Source organism: Rattus rattus, chromosome 12 (assembly GCF_011064425.1).
Source record: "Rattus rattus isolate New Zealand chromosome 12, Rrattus_CSIRO_v1, whole genome shotgun sequence".
Classification (NCBI taxonomy): domain Eukaryota; kingdom Metazoa; phylum Chordata; class Mammalia; order Rodentia; family Muridae; genus Rattus; species Rattus rattus.
Window position 1 is genome coordinate 28,194,561 of NC_046165.1, and position 23,061 is coordinate 28,217,621.

At 36.9% G+C, this 23,061-nt stretch overlaps 1 protein-coding gene across 1 annotated transcript in view; it reads left to right on the forward strand.

Moving 5' to 3' along the window:
* Positions 1-23,061, forward strand: part of Klhl1 (kelch like family member 1) — a 477,093-nt gene that overhangs the window by 267,772 nt on the left and 186,260 nt on the right. The window lies entirely within an intron of this gene.

Below are 23,061 nucleotides of genomic sequence, written 5' to 3' on the forward strand. Positions count from 1 at the left end.
GAGCATATATTTTACTCTAAGACAAATGTTGTAAGCATTAAATAATAAATAAATATTATCAAACATAACTATACATTCAAACAAAAGGACAGGAGTGTTAATTTGACTTTTTATCTGTTTAATACCTGTTACTATTTTATACAAAAATACCAATGAAAAGAATTATTTTTTTAGGCTGTGATATCAAGAGGCCAGGTAAACTTTGGGGATAGAAAGATAATCCTGATGATGAAAATACATGTATAGATATGAAGTTGTACCATAGAAAGTCTATGATCTGTTTAAGAAGTGAGAGCTATTGGAACTAGTTTTAAAAGAACAACTAATATTAACATACGAAGAAAACCATAAACTAGGTAAAGGCCTAACAGTTTCTCTTCTGATTGGGAACTCTGAATGTCTTTATTTCTATTTTAATTTATTTATTTTTACACTCCAGATTTTATTCCCATCCCAATCCACCCTCCAAACCACCCCAACTCCTGTCTCCATGAAGATGTCCCCATCCCTCCACCCCCACCCCATCAGGCCTCTAACCTTCCTGGGGCCTCCAGTCTCTTGAGGGTGAGGTGCATCTTCTCTGACTAAACCCAGACCGGGGAGTACTCTGCTGTATATGTGTTGGAGGCCTCATCTCAGCTGGTGTATGCTGCCTGGTTGGTGATCCAGAGTTTAAGAGAACTTGGGGTTCCAGATTAATTGAGACTGCTGGTCCTCCTACAGGATTGCCCTGTTCCTCAGCTCTTACCAGCTTTTCCCTAATTCAGTGACAGGGGTCAGCAGCTTCTGTTCATTGGTTGGGTGCACATAACTGCAGCTGACTCTTTCAGCAGCTTATTGGGTCTTTGGGGGACATTAATGGTAGGTTTCTTTTTGGGAGTGCTCCATAGTCTTAGTAATGGTGTCAGGTCTTGGGGCCTGCCCCTTGAGCTGAATCCCACTTTAAACCTGTCCCTGGACATCCTTTTTTCTCAGGATCTTCTCCATTTCCATCCCTGCATTTCTTTCAGACAGCAAGAAGTTTGGGTCAGAGTTTTGGCTGTGGGATAGCAACCACAAGCCTCACTTCATGCCCTGACATTCTGCTGGATGAGGAATTCAGTAAGTTCCTTCTCCCCACTGTAAGGCCTTTCATCTAGTGTCCCTGTCTTTGAGTCCTGAGAGTCTCTCACTTCCCAGGTCTCTGATACATTCTGGAGGGTCCTCCCAGCCCCCTACCTCCCGAGGTTGCCTGTATCCATTCTTCAGCTGGCCCTCAGGACTTCTGTCCTTTCCCCTCACCAAATACCAGATCATGTTACCCTCTCCCCCCATTCCCATCCCCTATCCCTCCACTGACCCTGCCTCCCTCTCACTGCGGTTGCTTTCTTCTCCCTCCCACGTGGAACTGAGGCGTTCTTACTTGGGCCCTTCAGCTTGTTGAACTTTTTGATTTCTGTATCTTGGGTATTCTGTACTTTATTTTTGGCTAATATCCACTTATTAATGAGAACATACCATGCATGTCCTTTTGGGTCTGAGTTACCTCACTCAGTTTCATCCATTTGCCTGCAAAACTCAGGATATCCTCATTCTTCATATCTGAGTAGTATTCTATTGTGTAAATGAACCACATTTTCTCTATTTATTTTTCTGTCGTGGAACATCTGGGTTGTTTCCAGCTCCTGGTTATCACAAATAAGGCCACTATGAACTAGTAGAACCTGTGCCTGTGAGGCATGGTGGGGCATCTTTTGGATATATTACCAAGAGTGGTATTTCTGTGTCTTTATGTAGGTCCATTTCCAATTTTCCGAGGAAACTCTCAATTGATTTCCAGAGTAGTTGTACCAGCTTGTAATCCCATCAGCAATGGAGGAGTGTTCCTCTTTCTCCATATTCTTGCTGACATGGGTTGTCACCTGAGATTTTGATCTTAGCCATTCTGAATTGTAAAAAGTGGTGATACTCTTCTAGAGACACCATCATTACAGAGAGCAATGCATGTTTAAATGCTTGATGTCATTTAAAATGCCCAATCCCTTCTGTAACAGTGGAATGATCAGAAGTATATAAAAGCATATTTAACACTGCTAGGCAGCACCCTTCCTTTGTGTGTGTGTGTGTGTATGTGTGCCTGTGTGTGCGCCTGTGTGCACACACGCACTTACTACAAATTAAGGAAACTCAGCAGTAGCAGTATCCAGGAAGACCCTTCTTACTATTTAATATAATAAAATCAGGAAGCCTAGTAACTGAACACATGAGAGTATAAAGATTCCTTGAAATAATAGGGCTTTATACAGGAAAGATAGAAGTTAATAAATTGTTTATTAAAGTGACATTCATATGAACATGAGGATGCTAAAATGCCTTGGAAGAAAATTATAATACCACTGAAGAATGAACCGTCCCCCTAAAAAAGCATTGAGTAATGAATGGAAATTTGCAGTGTGCTGTGTAAGTGTTTCATTGTGATGATTAAGATAAAATACAATAACATATACATGCAAAGCAAGTGTTACCACTGAATTATTTTCCCTAAAAATTGCTGCTTTGGAATATGATGTTTCCACAGAAAACCCTTTATTGCAAGATTAATTCCCATATGTTTTTCTTACTAGATTAAACCTTTATTAATATAGAAAAGGTGAGAAGGTAAAGTCCTGAGGAAAACTTGATGAATGGATCTGTAACTTTGACCTTCTCTGCTCTGTTTTCTAGTTCTATGAGATGACTACTTTTTTTTATGTCCTTATCATTTATTTAGCAGAGCCAAGCACACGTGTTGAGAAATGATAAAATAAAATTGTCATTCTTTTGAGTCGTTGGCAGTCATATTTATTAATGAAGAGAAAACAGAGAGGAAGCTTGTGTAATTGAATGCTTATCACTAAAAATCTTGAAAAACACATCAGTTAAAATGAAATAATTTTAGCATGATTTAAATAATTTACATACATTTGTAATATTTATTTATACTTATTAACTATGAAATATAAGATGACATATAAAATTAAACATAATTAAAAATGTAACCAATAATAATCACCGACATCTTTAATAATATCATCAACAAACAAAATAAACATAATTTTAAAAACTGTTGATAATTTGCATGAGTAAAATTTCTACATTTTTAATAATAGTTTTATTACAAACAATACGGTACTTCAAATATTTTGAAAAACCTGAATTAATGGTGAAAAAGTAATTACTTACATTGAAGTATGGCTTCAGCTGCCTGTGTAGCAGAGGATGGCCTTGTTGGGCAAAACTGGGAGGAGAAGACCTTGGTCCTGCCAAGGCTGGACCCTCCAATGTAGAGGAATGTCAGGGTGGGAATGTAGGAAGGGGTGGGCGGATGGTTTGGGGAGCGCCCTTATAGAAGAAGGGGTAGGGAGATGGTTTAGGCGTTTATTGATGGGAAGCCGGGAAAGGGGATAACATTTGAAATCTAAATAAATAAAAAAATAAACAATAAAAAAGAAATGGAAAAAAGAAACAAAGGCAGTAATTATAGATAGAGATAGAGATAGATATGGATAAAGAGAAACTCATAAACTATGTTAGATGGGATGACATTATAATTATAAATATAAATCCTCAAAAAAAATAAATATAAATCCTTCCAAATTTAAGATCCCTTAAAAGTAGAAACAAATAGTAATTTAGTAATTGATCTAAAGGGAGCAAAAAAACAAACAAACAAAAAAAAACCAACCAAACAAACAAAAAACCTATCACTGTCTTAGTTATTTGCATGCTTATTTAAGTTTGTAGATAATATTTAATGGAAAACATTTTCCAAAATTCTTCTTAGTTGTTTTTATGAGTTTACTGATAGATAAAATATTTCTATCAAATTAGGAATCATAGAAGTAGTACCACATTTTTGCTGAATCAGTATTTTTTCTAAAGATAGCTTTAATTTCATTGTAATTATAAAAACCTTAGGAGAAAAAACAGAAAATATACAATACTTTAATTTTTTAAAAGAAAAATTATAATAACGTAGCATAAAATCATAATTTTCACTATTTCAAAGTGCATATATGTACATGAAAACATACATAAATGTGTATGTCATATGTATTTATATTTTCTTCCTTCAGCTTGACTCGAAATAATCAAGCATCTAAATATATGTGTGCTTTATTCAGTACTTCTTATTTCCATAATAAAATTTATGGCTTATGAAATTCTTTTTTTTTATTAACTTGAGTATTTCTTATTTATATTTCGAGTGTTATTCCCTTTCCCGGTTTACGGGCCAACATCCCCCTAACCCCTCCCCCTCCCCTTCTTTATGGGTGTTCCCCTCCCCATCCTCCCCCCATTGCCGCCCTCCCCCCAACAATCACGTTCACTGGGGGTTTATGAAATTCTTAAAAGTCGCCCAATCACAGAAAAAAAAAAAAAAACACATGGTATACACTCATTGATAAGTGGATATTAGCCTAAATGCTCGAATTACCCTGATGCACAGAACACATGAAAATCAAGAAGGATGACCAAAATGCGAAAGCTTCACTCCTTTAAAAGGGGAACAAGAATACCCTTGGCAGGGAATAGGGAGGCAAAGTTTAGAACAGAGGCAGAAGGAACACCCATTCAGAGTGGCCCCACATATGGCCCATACAAATACAGCTACCAAACTAGATAAGATGGATGAAGCAAAGAAGTGCAGGCCGACAGGAACCGGATGTAGATCTCTCCTGAGAGACACAGCCAGAATACAGCAAATACAGAGGCGAATGCCAGCAGCAAACCACTGAACTGAGAACGGGACCCCCGTTGAAGGAATCTGAGAAAGAACTGAAAGAGCTTGAAGGGGCTTGAGACCCCATATGAACAACAATGCCAACCAACCAGAGCTTCCAGGGACTAAGCCACTACCCAAAGACTACACATGGACTGACCCTGGGCTCCAACCTCATAGGTAGCAATGAATATCCTAGTAAGAGCACCAGTTGAAAGGGAAGCCCTTGGTCCTGCCAAGACTGAACGCCCAGTGAACGTGATTGTTGGGGGAAGGGCGGTAATGGGGGGAGGATGGGGAGGGAAACACACAAAGAGAAAGAGAGGGGTAGGGCTAGGGGGATGTTGGCCCAGAAACCGGGAAAGGGAATAACAATCGAAATATGTAAATAAGAAATAGCCAAGTTAATAAAGATGAAAAAAAAAGGCAGTTTAAACAGTTTTTCTATATGCAAATCCCAAAGTATTTTTAGCTTGTCTCTGAGAACATTATTACAATATAAATCAATGATTCTTTAAGTAATTCGATCATTGACATTTTCTTACATACTATTTACATAGTATGAAACATATTAGTTGGAAACTCAATGTGTGAGAAGACATGGCTTCTATTGCATATGAAATCATTTCTTTCTGAAAATTATGTACAGTTTAAATCATCAATAAATTTCAGTTTTATTATGAATAGATATCTTATATATTATAATAACTGTGTAATGCAACCTTCACATCCTTGGGTTTGGTTTATTTATATTTTATTTATTTTTATGGGGATGTTTTGCCTAATTGTTTCTATGCACAATGTACTTGCACTGCCTTTGATAGCTTTAAGAGAGTCTGGATTTCCTAGAAGAGGAGTTACTGTAGTATGTTTCCGTGTTGTTGATGCACATAGAAGTCAGTAGGAGAAACAAATGTTCTTAAACATAGAGTCATCTCTCAAGCCCTCAACGCTCGTTACTTTTATAATTTCACCTTGAAAATGTAAGTGTACATTGTTTGCTTTGTTTTATTTTGAGACAGAGTGTCACTACAGAAATAAGTCTGGCATGACAGTCACCAAGATTCACATTAAATCTTCCTCCTAAATCCTGGAATTAAAAGCATACGTCGCCTGGTCCAATCTGTTTTTAAGGTTTTGATACATTTGATTGTGTATATAGTGAGAAGTAACAAAACAAGAATTTCTCCTTTTCTAATTGTTTTTCATTTTGCTTCATTGGCTATATTATATAATAACCACATATAGAATATATATGTAAATATATGATAATGTATCTTCTGCTATATATCATGTGTATCATATATAATATATGTGTATGTATGTGAATATATATATATATATATATATATCATATAAAACAGCACATAGGACAATATTGCCATTTTCTTTCTTTCAAAATGAACATTTTTTAATACCTTAAAGATATGCTGTAAGAATTGGGTCAGTTTCATAACAAGCATGATACATTCTGAAAGAATAATGAATACTGTATTAGAAACTACACTGAACCTTGGAAAATATTAGGTTCCTGCATCCAGAATTCATTTTATTTAGGCAGACTTTTAAAGAGAGTATCTTCTTCCAAACACAAATAATGGATTTTCAGAATATTTATCATTTGTGAGAGCAATCTTCCTTTTAACTTTCAATAATTACACCTGATCTCTCTTCCTTAGCAGGACAGAATGCTTTCTTAGTTATTTTCTTATTGGTTATTTTATTTATTTACATTTAAAATGTTATCATCCTTCCAGGTTTCCCCTCTGGGAAACCCTCTATACTATTCCTCTGGTTTTATGAGGGGGCTCACCCACCCACCCACCCACCCACCCACTCTCCCTTCAACACTCTAGTATTCCCCTATGCTGGGGCATTAAGGCTTCACAGGACCAAGGACCTCACCTCCCATTGATGCCCAACAATGTCATCCTCTGCTTCATATGCAGCTGGAGTAATGGGTCCCTCCATGTGTAGCTGAAGGTTGGTAGTTTAGTCCCTGGGAGCTCTGGTTAGTTGATGTTGTTGTTCTTCCTATGAGACTGCAAATCCCTTCAACTTAAACATATCCCTTTTTAAGACAGTGCTTCTCTGTGTTGCTAAAGCTAAATTTAGCATATTTGTATCCATCTTCTGCCTTGATTCCTGTCTCATCTTAAATAAACTGTAAATAAGAAAATACCTGGATCCCACTAGCACCTGTACCATCCTAGCTCTCCTGAAGGATGTGAATTCTGAGGTCCTGACTGCTTTTTGGGCTCTACAGTATCCATGGTTCACCAAGGTCAGAAGCCTGCAGAAAGGCCACTGGCAAAGTTCTGGGATAGCTTGCTCCCTGGCCTCTGAGCCACAGCTTTCCTCCAAGAGAAAACAGAGAACAGTCCTGTGCCTACTGTTCTGCATTCTGTTGTATCTGGACATTAGCCTTTTCAATAAAATGTCATTTTCAGTTGTGTGCATGTGGAAAAAGGCTAAGTAATTCTTTAACCCAAAGTTTCAGAGTCACTCCATTGAATGCTGACAAAAGAAACACAGGCCCTGTGTATAAGAGTGACAGAATTTTCTACCTGAAACTATTTGATTTTTTCATATATATGATAAATTTACAGATTTTGCTTTATTTCTGTATTTCTTTCATGTCCACAGTGAAAATGTCTCTGTATTTGTGAGGGGCTTCTTCTTGACCCCTTCAAGACTAAATTGAAAGATATTCCAGTTCTTCCTATACATGCCACAATATTTATTATAGCCATCACAATCCTCCTCCTTAATTTAAATCATAGCCATGTTTCCTAGAATGCTTAATTTTATATAAAAACTTACATGATATTTAAGAAGATGGGATGTTTGAAAAATGAAGTGAAAACATTAATACCTCTGCTGTATTCTTGTGAATTTTTTTCTAATAGATTAGGTCTCTAATTGGTTGAAGCTATTGGCGTGTTACTCAGAGCTGCAAGTCTGCTCATATATTTAGTTTATTTACTATGACTGACATAGGCAATAATTAAGAGCATGGGAGTAAGGGGTTGGGGATTTGGCTCAGTGGTAAAGCACTTGCCTAGCAAGCACAAGGCCCTGGGTTTGGTTCCCAGCTCGGAAAAAAAAAAAAAAAAAAAAAAGCATGGAGTATATACATTTTGCTAGCTCTTTTTTATATGCAAATCCACATTCAGTTCCTTGTGTTTAGAGCATTCATATTTAGGTGTAATAGTTACCTCTCTTTGGACCATTTTGGGGCTTATGTTGTAGGTTCTTTCTTCTGGTGTGGAGAGGTTTGCTGACTTAGAGCCACGGGAACATTTCTCAGTATCACAGACTGGATGCTCCAGTGTGTCTGGTATGTTTTACTGCTTTGCTTTGTTTTGGTCACAAGAGAAGTGGATCTCCAAACCTCATTCATCGTGTGAATAGCATCAGTTCTTAATGAGAGATTGTTTCCATGTTCATTAAATTCTTGATAAGAATCTCTTTCTTATCTTCTTTGTTGACCAACTCTTCCATTCTTTCTTTCATTTTTTTTTCCTGAAAATCTATCCTATTTTCAAGTCCCATGATATGAAAGTTATGTGATTCACCACATTGGAATTGGAAATTATTCCAAGACACTAGAAACAAAGGACTTGCTTATTTTCACCATAAATATTTTGTGGAAAATGAGGAGACCTATATACTTACCTTGGCTACCCAATGAACACACATTGAGACACCACGTGGAATGTATGCTTGTTTCTACAATTGTAACAAATATGTGAGATGAATAACATATGTGGAAGGAAAGTTGGCATTATTCTTCATACGCTGAGATGCTTCTGTCATTGGTTAGCCTCACTTGTTTTGGCCTTGGTAGCACATCACATCATGGTGGCAGGGCACAGGAGAAGGAGGGAAATGTCAGTTGGGACTGAAGAAAATCTAAAAATGTAAAGATGATTGGTAGTCCAAATGGGGAAGGAGTGATGCTGTCTGAGTCCTGATTACTCTCCACTGTGTTTCTTCTCATAAAAGTACCACTACCTCCAAGTAATGCTTGGGAATGACAAACAAACAATTCATAGTCCCTTAAATTATCATAGATATCAAAGCTTTAAGACTTTAAGTCTCTCTGAGGCTATGCACTTTCTCTCCCACTGAGGTCAGACAAGGTAGCCAAACCAGAATAATATGCCATTTATAGGCAACAAATTTTTTGACCGAGGTTATTGTATTTTTTCCTTATCAGTTACTAAAGGAAGAGAATAAACATGCTTATATTTCCAAACTTGAATTAATTTTATCATTCTCTAATTTGCAAAGAATGCAAAGGTATGCAAAGAATGAGGTTTCTATGATACTCTTAACCAAGTATGTTACAATTCTTCGTACATTTTCTAAATAAAGTATACTTGATTATAATTAGTTCTCACACAAACAAATATTTCAGAGGAACTGAATACATTTTGCAATTTTTGGAGTTCCATAAAGAATGTGAGAAATTAGATATTTTACAAATGACCACGCCATACTAGATCAAGTTACTTTAGACTTCATAATTTAATGTTTTTTATCACACAGAACACTAAATATTTCACTATTCACTCTTACATTCCAAAACCATGTTTGATTACTTCCTGATGAGCTTTATGTTTTAATAACATATTTTCAAACTATAATGTAACAGATTTCATTAAGTTTTTACCAATTTTTAAAATAAATTTTAATACTAAGTACAAAGATAGATGAATTTGCTCTTTCTTAAATAGTAAAAATATGTTTTAGACTTTGAAGTTTATGTTCATGAGTAAAGTTTGTTTGCTTTTATTATTATTTATGAAAATGAAAACATCACAACAATATATATATATATATATATATATATATATATATATATATATATATATATATAAATTCTATCCTAGGTTCTATTCTAGGTATTTGATATATCCATCTTCTGATTGTGATTCCTGGCATTAGAGATGGGCCCCCTATCATTGAATGGATCTTAATTCAATTGTTATAACTATTTTATCTTTTTAAAGTACAAACCATACACAGTAATGTTTTGCTTTTACTTGACATGAATTTCATATTTTATGGCCTGCAGCATGATGCTGTGGAATATCCATATATTGTATAGTGAGTAAGACAAGCCTCTTAGTCCATTCTCATTCATATTAAACACTTGATTGATTTATCTTTTCTTTGTCTGTGATCAGAATAGTTAAAGTCTATTTCCCAACTACTTTCAAGTAGGAAATATACTGCTGAGAAATATAAATATACACTATAAATATGAATAAGCATTACTGAATGATTTAATATAGAGAAAAATACATGAACAAGCATTTAAAGACATAAAAGTGATTATTTTCATTCAATTATACCATGTAACAGTCATTGTAGGTGTATGGTTGTTTTTGTATGTGCACACACATATTTGTATACACAGATACTGACATACACACATAGATACACAAACACACATTGAGTGCTGCAAAGGTAATAGTCAGGTCAAGCTCAATTTTTCGGGCATAAGCACTGAGAAAAGAAATGATAATGCTAAAGTTCTAAAAATTTCTCCCATCTATATGATGAAGAAGATAGCCTTTCATTTATATCTGTCATTTAAAAGCATAGCATAAAATCAAAGATCTAAATCAGAGATGGAGCCTAGCATAATCAGCACAAGGTTCTTGATACAATCCCAGGAACCCCCTCTCTCAAAATGGAGACTTAAAAAATGCATTGGCAGCCAGCATCCAACTCTGTATTGGTCAGGTTCTGGCAGAGACTCTCTGGTAACAACTATATCAGGCTCCTGTCAGTATGCACTTCTTGGCATCATCAATAGTATCTGGGTTTGGTATCTGTTTATGGGGATAGATGCCCAGGTGGGGCAGTCTCTGGATGACTTTTCTTCGGTCTCATCTCCACATTTTGTCTCTGAGTTTCCTCCTGGGAGTATTTTATTTAAGAAACATAACCACCCATGATTTGGTCTTCCTTCTTCTTGAACTTTTTGTGGTCTATAAGTTGTATCTTGAGTATTTCAAGATTTTGGGCTAAGATTCACTTGCATACCACTCATTGTGTGTATGTTTTTTTTTAAGTCACTCAGGATATTTTATGGTACCATTCCTTTGCCTAAGAATTGCATGAAGTCATTGTTTTTTAATAGTGGAGTAGTACTCCATCCCTAAATGTACCACAATTTCTGTACTCATTCTTTCTTGAAGGACAACTGAGTTCTTTCCAGCTTCTGGCTATTATAAATAAGGCTGCTATGAACATAGTGGAGCATGTGTCCACTGTGTTATATGTTGGAGCATTTTTGGGTATATGCCCAGGAATGGTATAGCTGGCTCCTCAAGTTGTACTATGTCCAATTTTCTGAGGAAACTCTGGACTGATTTCCAGAGTGGTTGTACCAGCTTTCAACTCCACCAACAATGGAGGAGTGTTTCCCTTTCTCCACATCATACCAGCATCTGTTACCATCTGAATATTTGAACTTTCCCATTCTGAATGTTGTTGTTTGATTTGCAGTTCCCTGATGACTAAGGATGTTGAACATTTCTTTAGGTGCTTCTTGACCATTTGATATTCCTAAGTTAAGAATTCTGTTTAGCTTTGTATCCCATTTTCTATATTGTTGTTTGATTCTCTGGAGTCTAACGTCTTGAATTCTTCTTATTTATTGGACATTAGCCCTCTATCAGATGTAGGATTGGTAGAGATCTTTTCCCAATCTGTGGCTTACTGTTTTGTCTATTTTCAGTGTCCCTTGCCATACAGAAGCTTTACAATTTTATGATTTCCAATTTGTAGATTCTGGATGTTATAGCATAAGTCATTGGTATTCTCTTCAGGAACAATTTCCCTGGTCCCATGTATTCAAGGCTCTTCCATACTTTATCTTCTATTAGTTTCAGTGTATTTGTCTTTTTGGGGGGAGTGGGTTATTGGATATTTTTTATTTATTCAGATTTCAAATGTTATCACATCCCTGGTATCCCATCCATAAACCATTCCTGGTTTCCCATCCCATGCCCCTTCTCCTATGAGACTGTTCCCCCACCCATCCACCCACCCCTTTCCACCTCCTTGATCTGATATTTCCCTACAATGGAGCCTTCCAAGTACCAAGGGCCTCTCTTCCCATTGGTGCCCAACAAGGTCATCCTCTGCTATATATATATATATATATATATATATATATATATATGCATCTGGAGCCATGTGTCTGTCCATGTGTACTTTTTGAATGGTGGTTTAATCCCTGGGATGTCTGGTTGGTTGGTGTTGTTCTTATGGGGTTGGGTTCTTGATCCACTTGGACTTTACCTTTGTACAAGCGAAAAGAATGGATATATTTGCATTCTCTATGTGCTGACCACCAGTTGAACCAATTCCATTTGTTGAAAAGATGGCCGTTTTTACTATATTAATCTTACTAACCCATGAGCATAGAAGATTTTTCCATCTTCTAAGATTGAATTCTTTCTACAAAGATTTGAAATTCTTGTCATACAGATCTTCACTTGCTTGGTTAGAGTCACACCAAAGTGATTTATATTATTTATATCTGTTGTGAAAAATGTCATTTCCATAATTTCTTTCTCACTGTGTTTAACCTTTGAGTACAGAAAGGCTACTAAATTGTTTGAGCTAAATTTTTAATCAGTCACTTTGCAAAAGTTATCAGGTTTAGGAGTTCTCTGGTGGAATTTTTGGAGTCATTTAAGGATACTATCATACCATCTGCAAGTAGTGATATTTTGACTTCTTCCTTTCAAATAAGTATCCCTTCGAATTCCTTTTATTGTCTAATTGCTTTAGCTAGGATTTCAATTAATATATTGAATAAGTAGGGAGTGAGTGAACAGCCAGTCTAGTCCTTAATTTTAGTGGGATTGCTTCAAGTTTCTCTCAGTTTAGTTTGATGTTGGCTACTGGTTTGCTGTAAAGTACTTTTACTATGTTTAGGTATGAAGGGGTGGTGAATTTTGTCAAATGTATTCTCAGCATCTAATGATATGATCATGTGGGTTTTTTCTTTGAGTATATTTATGCAGTGAATTAAATTGATGGATTTCTCTATATTCTCATCCCTGGGATTAATCTTAATTAATCATGATGGATGATCATTTTGATGTGTTCTTGGATTCAATTTGCAAGGATTTTATTGAATATTGTTGTATCATTATTCATGAGGGAAATTGATCTGAAGTTCTCTTTCTTTGTTGTGTCTTTGTGTGGTTTAGGATAAGCATAATTTTGGCTTCGTAGAATGAATTTGGTAGTTTTCCTTCTGTTTCTATTTAGTGGAATAGTTTGAATAGTATTAGTTTTAGGTCTTCCTTGACGGTCTATTAGAATTCTGCATTAAACCCATCTGCACCTTGTCATTTTTTTTGGGGGGGTTGGGAGATTTTTAATGACAGTTTCTAATTCTATAGGGATTATGGGACTATTTAAATGGTTTATCTCATCCTAATTTAACTTTGGTATCCGGTATCTGTCTAAAAATTGTCCATTTCCTCCTGATTTTCCAGTTTTGTTCAGTATAAGCTTTGGTAGTAGTATCTGATAATTTTTTAATTTCCTGTTTCTTTTGTTATGTCTTCCTTTTCATTTCTGATATTCTTAATTTGGATATTGTCTCTCTGCCCTGTGGTTAGGATGGCTAAGGGTTTTATCTATCTTGTTGATTTTCTGAAAGAACCAGCTCTTGATTTTGTTGATCCTTTGTATAGTTTTTTTTGTTTCTACTTGGTTGAGTTCAGCTCTGAGTTTGATTATTTTCTGCTGTCTATGTCTCTTGGATAAATTTACTTCTTATGTTCTCAAAATGTCAGATGTTTTGTCAAGCTCTTAGTCTATGCTTGCTCCAATTTCTTTTTGAAGGCACTCAGAGCTATGAGGTTTCCTCTTAGCACTGCTTTCAGTTTGTTGCATATGTTTTGGTATGTTGTTCTGCCATCTTCATTAAATTCTAAAATGTCTTTAATTTCTTTATTTCTTCCTTGACAAAGTTATCATCGAGTAGAGCGTCATTCAGTTTCCCTGTGTATGTGGGCTTACATTTGTTTTTCTTGTTATTGAAGAGGAGCCTTAGTCCATGGTGATCTGATAGGATGTTTGGGGTCATGTCAATTTTCTTATATCTGTTGAGGCCTGTTTTGTGACTGATTATCTTGTGAATTTTGGAGAAGATTCCATGTCATGCCAGTAAGAAGGTATATTCTTTTGGTTTGGGATGAAATGTTCTATATATGTGTTTAATTAATTTGTTTCATAACTTCTGTTAGATTCAGTGTGTCTCTGTTTAGTTTTTGTTTCTATGATCTGTCCATTGCTGAATATGGGGTGTCAAAGTCTTTCAGGATTGTTGTTTGTGATGCAATGTGTGCTTTGAGCTTTAGTAAAATTTCTTTTATGAATGTGGTTGCCCTTGCATTTGGAGCATAGATGTTCAGATGTTCATAGTGCATCTTGGTAAGTTTTTCCTTTGATGAATATGAAGTGTCCTTCTTTATCTTTTTTGATAACTCCTGTATTTTTTTACATGAGTTTTTTATGTCCTTCTTAAATTATTCTATCATCCTCATTAGATTTCATTTTAAACCTTTATCATGCTTTTCCTGTATGATGTGTTATCCAGGACTTGCTGTGATGAGAGAACTGGGTTCTAACTATGCCAAATAGCCTTGGTTTCTGTTGCTTATGTTCTTGTGCTTGCCTCGCTCTATCTGTTTGTCTCTTATGCTACCTTTTCTTGCTTTTTTTGACTAGAACCTTTCCCTCCTGTGATCCTGGTTGTGTAAGAACACCTCAGAGTCCAACTGTCTCTGTGATTTTGTGATTCTGGAATTCTGTGATCCTTAGATCCTGGGTGTGTTAGAGCTCCTGTGAGTCAAGGTTCCTTTGGTTTCTTGAAATCCTGGTGTGATCAACCTTCTGAGATCCTATTTTGTCAGAGCTCCTGGAAGTCAAGCCTTCACAGGGTATTGCAGGAGTGGGTAGGGAGCCAAATTGGAAGGTACCAGTGTCACTGGCTAGGCCGAGTTTTGTGTTTCCCTAGTTCTTGTGGGGGTCTCAGTTACACTTGGTGTTGGGAAAGATGTGTGCCCTCAACTGTGATCTTTAGTGTGTCAGAGCTCCAGTGCTCCTGAATGTGTCAAATTTCCTGGGCATCTAGATTCCTCTGACATCCTGTGATCCTGTGGTGCTATGAGTTTCAGAGCACCTGGGAGTTGGGCTCTCTCTGGATGTCCTAAGATTGGATGCAGAGCCAGCACCCCAGGTCTTCTCTGGGTGCAGGTTCAAACTGTGAAATTGGGTGTCTTAGAGCACTTGGGATTCAAGTTGTGGGTCTGCTCAGGGCACTGGTTCAGACGGGAAGGGTCCAGTGTCCATGACTAGGTGGAGTTTTTGCATCCTTGGATCCTGTGGGACTAAGTTACTCAAGGGGTTAGGACAGATGTGGCTTCCACACCTATGATCTGTGCATCAGAGCACTTGGGAGTCAAGATTCCTCTGGGATTTGTGGGACTGGGCAAGGAACCCGTGCCCAAGGTCTGCTCTGTAAAAGTTTTCTTTTTTTGTTTGTTTGTTGTTTATATAGTTGGGTATTTTATGTGTTTTCTTTCCAAATATAATCTCCTTTCCTGGTTCTCCCCCTCTCTCTTTACCCCTCTTCTGCTTCTATAAGAATGTTCTCCCTACTACTCACCCACTCCCACTTCAACACCCTGGTATTCCCTTACATGGGGAAAAAAGCCTTCACAGGCCCAAGGGCTTCGCTTTCTATTGATTGCCATACAATGCCATCCTCTGCTACATATGCAGCTGGAGCTATGGGGTCCCCCCATGTGTACACGTTTGTTGGGGGTTTAGTGCCTGGGAGCTCCTTCAAGATTGGTTGGTTGATATTTTTTTCTTCTCACCGGAATGCAAACCCCTTCAGTTCCTTCAGTCCTTTCTCTAACTACCTCATTGGGGTTCCTGTGTTTAGTCTAATGGTTAGAAGCTAATATATTAATCTGTATCAGTAAGGATCTGGCAGAGCCTCTCAGGAGTCATCCATATCAGATTCCTGTCAGCAAGCATTTTTTGACATCAGCAATAGTGACTGTGTTTGGCGGCTGCATACAGGACTCATCCCCAGGTGGGGCATTTACTGGATGGCCTTTCCTCCAGTCTCTGCTCCACTCATTGTCCCTGTATTTCTCCTGTGAGTATTTTGTTCTTCCTTCTAAGAAGGACTGAAGCATCTGCATTTTAGTCTTCCTTCTTCTTGATCTTCATATGACCCATGAATTGTATTTTGAGTATTGCAAGCCTTTGGGCTAATATCCACTTACCAGTGAGTGCACACTGTGTGTGTTCTATTATCACTGGATTTTCTCACTCAGGCTGATATTTTCTTGTACCATCTATTTGTCTATGAAATTCATGAATCCATTGATTTTGATAGCTGAGTTGTAGCCCACTGTGTAAATTACCACATTTTCTGTATCCTTTCCTCTGTTGGGGGACATCTGGATTTTTCCAGTTTCTGGCTATTTTAAATGAAATTGCTATGAACATAGTGGAGTGTATGTCCTTGTCACATGTTGGAGCATTGTTTGAGTATATATCCAGGAGTGGTATAACTGGGTCCTCAGGTAGTACTATGTCCAATTTTCTGAGGAACCTCCAGACTGATTTCCAGAGTTGTTTTACCAGTTTCAATCCCACTAACAATGGAAGAGTATTCTTTTTCCACATCCTTGCCAGCGTCTGCAGTCACCTGTATTTTTGATCTTAGCTATTCTGACTAGTGTGAGGTGGAATCTCAGGTTTGTTTTGATTTGCATTTCCTTGATGACTAAGTGTGTTGATCATTTATTTAGGAGCTTTAATTCCATTCAATAATCAGTTGAGAATTCTTTGTTTAGCTCTCTATCCCAAATTGGTTTATTTGATTCTCTGAAGTTTATCTTTTTGAGTTCTTTGTATATATTGGATATTAGCCCTCTATCAGGTGAAGGATTGGTAAAGATCTTTTCCCTATTTGTTGATTGCTGTGTTGTCCTACTGACAGTATCCTTTGCCTTACAGAAGCTTTGCAATTTTATGAAGTCCCATTGTCGATTCTTGATCTTAGAGCATAAACCATTATTGTTCTGTTCCAGAAGTTTTCCCCTGTTCCTATGTGTTCAAAGCTCTTCCACACTTTCTCTTCTATTAGTTTCAGTGTATAAGGTTTTATGTGGAGGTTTTTGATCCACTTGGACTTCAGCTTTGTACAAGGAGATACGAATGCATCTATTTGCATTCTTCTACATTTGCTGAAGGTTTTTAATTGTATATTTGACTACAAAAATTGCCAATTAAATTAGTTTCCTCTATCTGATGAAATCACTTTAGATATGCTAACTTATTGAGTATTAAATATGAACTTCTCATAATTTTGCTAATATTTCTCTTCAAAGATTTTTTAAGATTTATTTATTTTATTTATATGAGTACCCTCTAGCTGTTTTCATGCACACCAGAAGAAACTATCAGATCCTATTACAGATGCTTGTTAGCCACTATGTATTTGCTGGGAATTGAACTCAGGACTTCTGGAAGAGTTGAGAGTACTCTTAACTGATGATCCATCTGTCTAGCCTTCTCTTCAATTTGAGAAACACTATGTCAGGCCAGCTAAATGGCTCAGAAGGTAAAGATGCTTACTATCAAGTTTAGATTATTGCCCAGATCTTACATGTTAAAAAAAAAGGAAGACTGATTCCCTCAAGTTGTGTTCTGGAATCTGTCTTTAGATTGACTCATATATACATGTAGACACAGTAAATAAATAAATGGGGAAAAAGAAATATGATTCTACAAAGTCATTAGAAAAATACTAATTGAAAACTAGATTACAATGACATTTGTTCCACTCCTGATTTTTCACATTTTTCTGCATTTTTATGGTTCTCAGATCATAATTCTCCTGAAACATTTGCCAATTATCATTTAAACTCACTACCATTAATTCCAGTGAAAAACTACCTAAAACCGTCTCTTGTATTTTGTCTTAAACTACAGAAGGTTACAATCTCAAAGTATCAAATAATGAATGGAAATATTAATCATAGAGAAATGTTAAGTACAAAAGTCGAGGTAGGGCACAGGAGCTGTGGGGCTGCTGTATGTGCTGTGACTGAGGAAGCCACACTGATGAACAGCAAGGGCATGAACACTGTTAGCTGAAACGTCCTTCTCTGAACATAGATGTGTCTTTGTTTTATTTAACCAGCAAGGCTTGGTTACTATCTCTCTTTTACTCCCAATTTTTTAGTTCTCTAAAGGTAGGTGTCAAACTCTATGACCTGATGGCTAAGTGCAGCCAACCATTTTCATATGGTTTATGGACTATATTTCTTAGATTTTTAGTGGTTGGAAAATATTGAAGAAAAATGATAAAAAATGTTATAATTGAATTTGATTTGCATTCTTCATAGTTGCATTTTAGACTCCATAAAAATTTATTGGCTATTGCTTATTTGTTTACATTTTATATGGTTCCCTTCACTGTGTGGTGGTGAAGTAGGAACACAGAGAAACTCACAAGGCAGCTTACAAAGTCTTTTGTTTTTTAATTCCTGGCATTTATTTATTGATTGATTGATTAATCATTCCAATCCTTTATATTTTAAATGACATCCCCATCCAGGTTACCCCTTCACAAACCCCCACCCATCCCACATCTGCCTTCTCCCCCTACCCTTTGCCTCTAGAAAGTGCTCACCCACCCATCCACCCATGCACTCCCATTCCAACACTTCAGCATCACCCTAAGCTGAGTCATCAAACCTCAACAGGACCAAGAGCATCCCCTCTCATTGATGTCAGAGAAGGCCATCTTCTGATACATAGTATCTGAAGCCTTGGATCCCTCCCTTGGTTGGTTGTCTATTCCCTGGGAGCACTGGGGTCTCTGGCCTGCAGACATTATTCTTCCTCTGGAGTTGCAATCCCCCTCTACTCCTCCAGTCCTTAAGCCAACTTCCCCACTGGAGTCATTAAACTCAGTCTGATGGTTGGAACCAAATATCTGCATCTACATCAATCATGTGCTGGCACAACATCCTAGAGAATAGCCACACTAGGTTCTTTTCAGCAAGCTCCTCTTGGCAACAGAAACCATGTCAGGGTTGTGTTTGCAGACAGGTAGGATCCCCAGGTGGGCCACTTCCCAGGTGGCCCTTCCTTCAGTCTCCACTCCATATTTTTTCCAGTTGATAAGATATAGTTGCCCACTTAAACATACAAAGTCCTGTACACCTCCTTCTCTTAAGAACATTCATAACAATCTGCAAAGGTACAGCATGGGATCTTTTTTTTTTTTTTTTTTTTTTTTTTGAGCTGAGGACCCGAACCCAGAGCCTTGGGCTTGCTAGGCAAGTGCTCTACCACTGAGCTAAATCCCCAACCCCACAGCATGGGATCTTAACATCAGCCTCCATATTCTTTCTCCAAGGCAGCTTCTCGGCCTTCCGCTGGCTGTCTCTTTCTCCTTTCCGGTTGTCTTTCCTTTGGACAGGAACGTTTCTTGGTTAAAACTTTAAGATGGGAGGGCGCTCCCATCCCTCGACTCAGGGCCATGCCTATCTACTGAAGGTGATCTCTACAGGTTCTATCTTCCCTTCCTTGTGTATTTTGGTTAAAGTCATCCCTTGTAGAAGCCTTGGAGCCTCTCCCTTCCCTGGTCTCTGGGACCCTCCAGTGGCTACCCCAGGTCATTACTCCCTCACTACTTCATATTTTTGTTCGATATTTTGTTCATATTTCTGTACCTCTCGTATCCCCTCCAGTATGCCCACTTGTTTCCTTCCCCTTCTTTCTCCCTCTCAGGTCCCCCCTCCCTCCACCTCCCACCTATGCAGGACTGAAACATCCACAACTGGTGTCTACTTTTGTATATATCTCACTCATGGTGATATTTTCTATTTTTATCCATTTGCCTACTAATTTCATGAGATCATTGTTTTTAATCGCTGAGTAGTACTCCGTTGTGTAAATGTACCACAGTTTCTGTATCCTTTTTTTTTTTTTTTTTTTTTTGAGTGAACTCTGGGTTGTCTCCAGTTTCTGGCTATTATTTTGGTATAAACATAGTGGAGCATGTGACAGTGTTATATGTTGGAGCATCTCTTGGGTATATGTCCAAGAATAGTATAGATGAGTTTTCAGGTAGAACTATTTTCCAATATTCTGAGTAACCCAAGATTTATTTCCAAATTGGTTCTGTAAGCTTGCAGTTCCACTAGCAGTGGAGAAGTGTTCCTCTTTGTCCATATCATTGCCAACATCTGCTATCACCTGCATTTTTGATCTTAGCCATTCTTATTGGTATAAGGTAGAATTTCATGGTCGTTTTGATTTGCATTTCTCTGATGACTAAGGATATCGAACATTTCTTTAAATGCCTCATTTTACAACATTTGAAATTCCTCAGTTTACAATTTTCTGTTTAACTCTGTACCCTATTTTTAGTAGGATTATTTGGTTCTCTGGCATCTAATTTCTTGAGTTATTTATAAATATTGGATGATAGCCCTCTATTGGATGTAGGGATGTTAAAGATATTTTTCCAATACTTGGGTTGCTGTTTTGCCCTATTAACAGTGTCTTTTGCCTTACAGAAGCTTTTCAATTTTATGAGGTCCCATTTGTTAATTTGTGATCTTAAAGTATGAGCATGGTGTTTTGTTCAGGAAAATTTCCCTGGTTGTTATTGTTATTGTTGTTGGCGGTGGTGGTGGTGGCATGGTGTGTGTGTGTGTGTGTGTGTGTGTGTGTGTGTGTGTGTGTGTGTGTGTATTCCTATATTAGTCACCTTCAGACAATGGAAGAAGTGACATGGGATAATATGGTGAGATATATAAAGGAATGATTTGTGGACTCAGAAAGGGGAGCAAAGCTTACTCTTGGTGTAATTATTCACAGTAATGGTGCCAGGATTTATCAAACGAGAGGCTTGCTGCTTGGAGATTTTGTTACTGAAGTTAATAGTGGTGCCAGAAATCCAGGGATAGCACAGTCATAAGTGTAAGGGTTGTCTATATTAGTAAAGAGGCTAAATTATGTTACCTGCTATGAGGAAACAGAGCTTGCATGCCATGGTAGGATGTGAAGGTCCCTACAAGGATCTGAAAAGTTATCCTTGTTTTGATTTATCCAAAAGAGATAAAGATCTTGAAACATGACATTCTCTGTTGACAGAACTTCCTTCCTGTACTTGTCTAAATATGGTGTAATAACAGACCAGTAGAGAGCCATTTCATGTCAGACTAAATACATTGTAGAAGACTATTTGGTTTCATGGAATGTATAAGTTAAGCTAAAGAAATCCGAGTATCATTCAAAACTATACTCCTAGCAGAATTCAGTAGAGGTAGAAATAACACAATTGAATTATTGGCTTGTTGCATTTATCATGTTACACATGACGGTAATGGATATTAAATGAAACTCAGTGAACTACACCTTGCCAATGGCATGTCACGCCCGTGGGTAAAGTATATGCACTCAGATGGTGGGTAACTGAGTGGACAAGTAGAATTAATCAGCTTTTATTTCTTTTTGCTGTATTACCTCTTTGTTTATGGCCTACTGGTAGCCAAAGGCATAAAATCAATTTGACTAACAACTGCATTCTAATCAACTAGCTGTAAATATTCCATGAGAATACCAAACAAATAATCTTAATATTACTAAGGATAAAGAAGGCTAGAAAAAAGTTGAAAATTTATGAGAGCAGAGAAATTTAACTACTATCTACAAATGACAAAATGACTTCCATCCTTTGATCATCAGTGAATAAAACCCATGATATATTCAGATTCAATCTATGCCTTGCAGTCGCCTATATTTTACAAAAAGAATTTATCTTTAAGGATAAGCATGGTATTATTTTTCTCTTTCTTATTAAAGGATTTCACAGGATCATTTTAGTCTGATTCTGTCTTATATTTTCATCATTGTTGAGAAAGAAAGCAGGAAGTGACATATCAGCTGTTATTAGCCATTTGACCTGATTATTTTTCTTCCTTGGCCTGACGTGCACACATAGTTTTACTGTCAAGGACTTTTAAAACAGAGCCCTTCATTTTGAAATTCTATAATTGGATATCTTGAAACACATAACTGAGCATAACTAAATTTGGCACAAAGGAAATAATTCACTTATAATTCTTTGTCATGAAGCCTAAACCTTTGCAATTATTAAGATATAATAAAGTGCTGCCCTGATTTTTTTATTATTGAATAAAATAGATATAATAAAAGCAACCCTATTGGATTGTTTTTTATAATACTGGCCTCTGGATGCTCTCTCCATAACCCAAGTCAGTCACTTCAGTTCCACTTCAGTTCTTTTTCTTTGAACTTGAAGCACATCATCGAGATTACTGGTTCAAGGTCACCGCTTTTCACAAAGCTATAGAAACAACTCAAAGCCATGAATCAGAGGTTGTCAGCCTAAGCTGGCTTTGCTTTGCACACAAGAGCTGTCTTCTGGAATTGCTGTCCACCCATCAGGTTGTCAAGAGTCATTTTCCAGTGAATCACAGTCCCTAAAGACACCAAGGGAAGAACTGAGTTAAATCACTCTATCTGCTTTCTTAATAATGTTTTTTAGAGTTAGGAAAGTTGCTCATGAGTTAAGTGAAATTTGTTTTGATGGTGTTCCCAGAGAGTCTGTAACACAGGGCCCTGTATCCCTCACGCCATGCTCTTTAAAAAGGAATAGAAGGAGACTTTGCCAGGTGAAAAGTGAAATCCACACCACTTGCTGTTACAGTTTTGTCTTATCTAGAAAGTAATAAGTCACTGTGGCTATTGAAACTGAAAATGTATCTCATACTTCCCATGATAGTTCTCATCCTAGATCAACACAATCTAAATTTCATCTAATGATAATGTGATTTTGTTTTATGATAAATGATTTAGACCACATTATTATATATTCTCTAGGAGATTTAAAAATTAAAGAATGACTGGTGTTTGTCTTATGATAAAATACCTATTAGAATTATAAATTATTAAGTATCCTATGTTCATTTTGATCAATCTCAGAAAAATATATAATATCTGTTAATGAATTTCCTCTTCATGCTAATGTAGTAACTCTTCTTTTATAGGCCAACATAGAATCTACATTTCTGAGAATGAGTTTTACATATGTTTTGCAAATATCTATACCTTAAGACTTTGCTATATAGAGGAAGACACTTGCCAAGTTTAAATTGCCATGAGCTAAATAAAGACAAAAAATAAAAGAGTTAAATAGAAGTCACCAA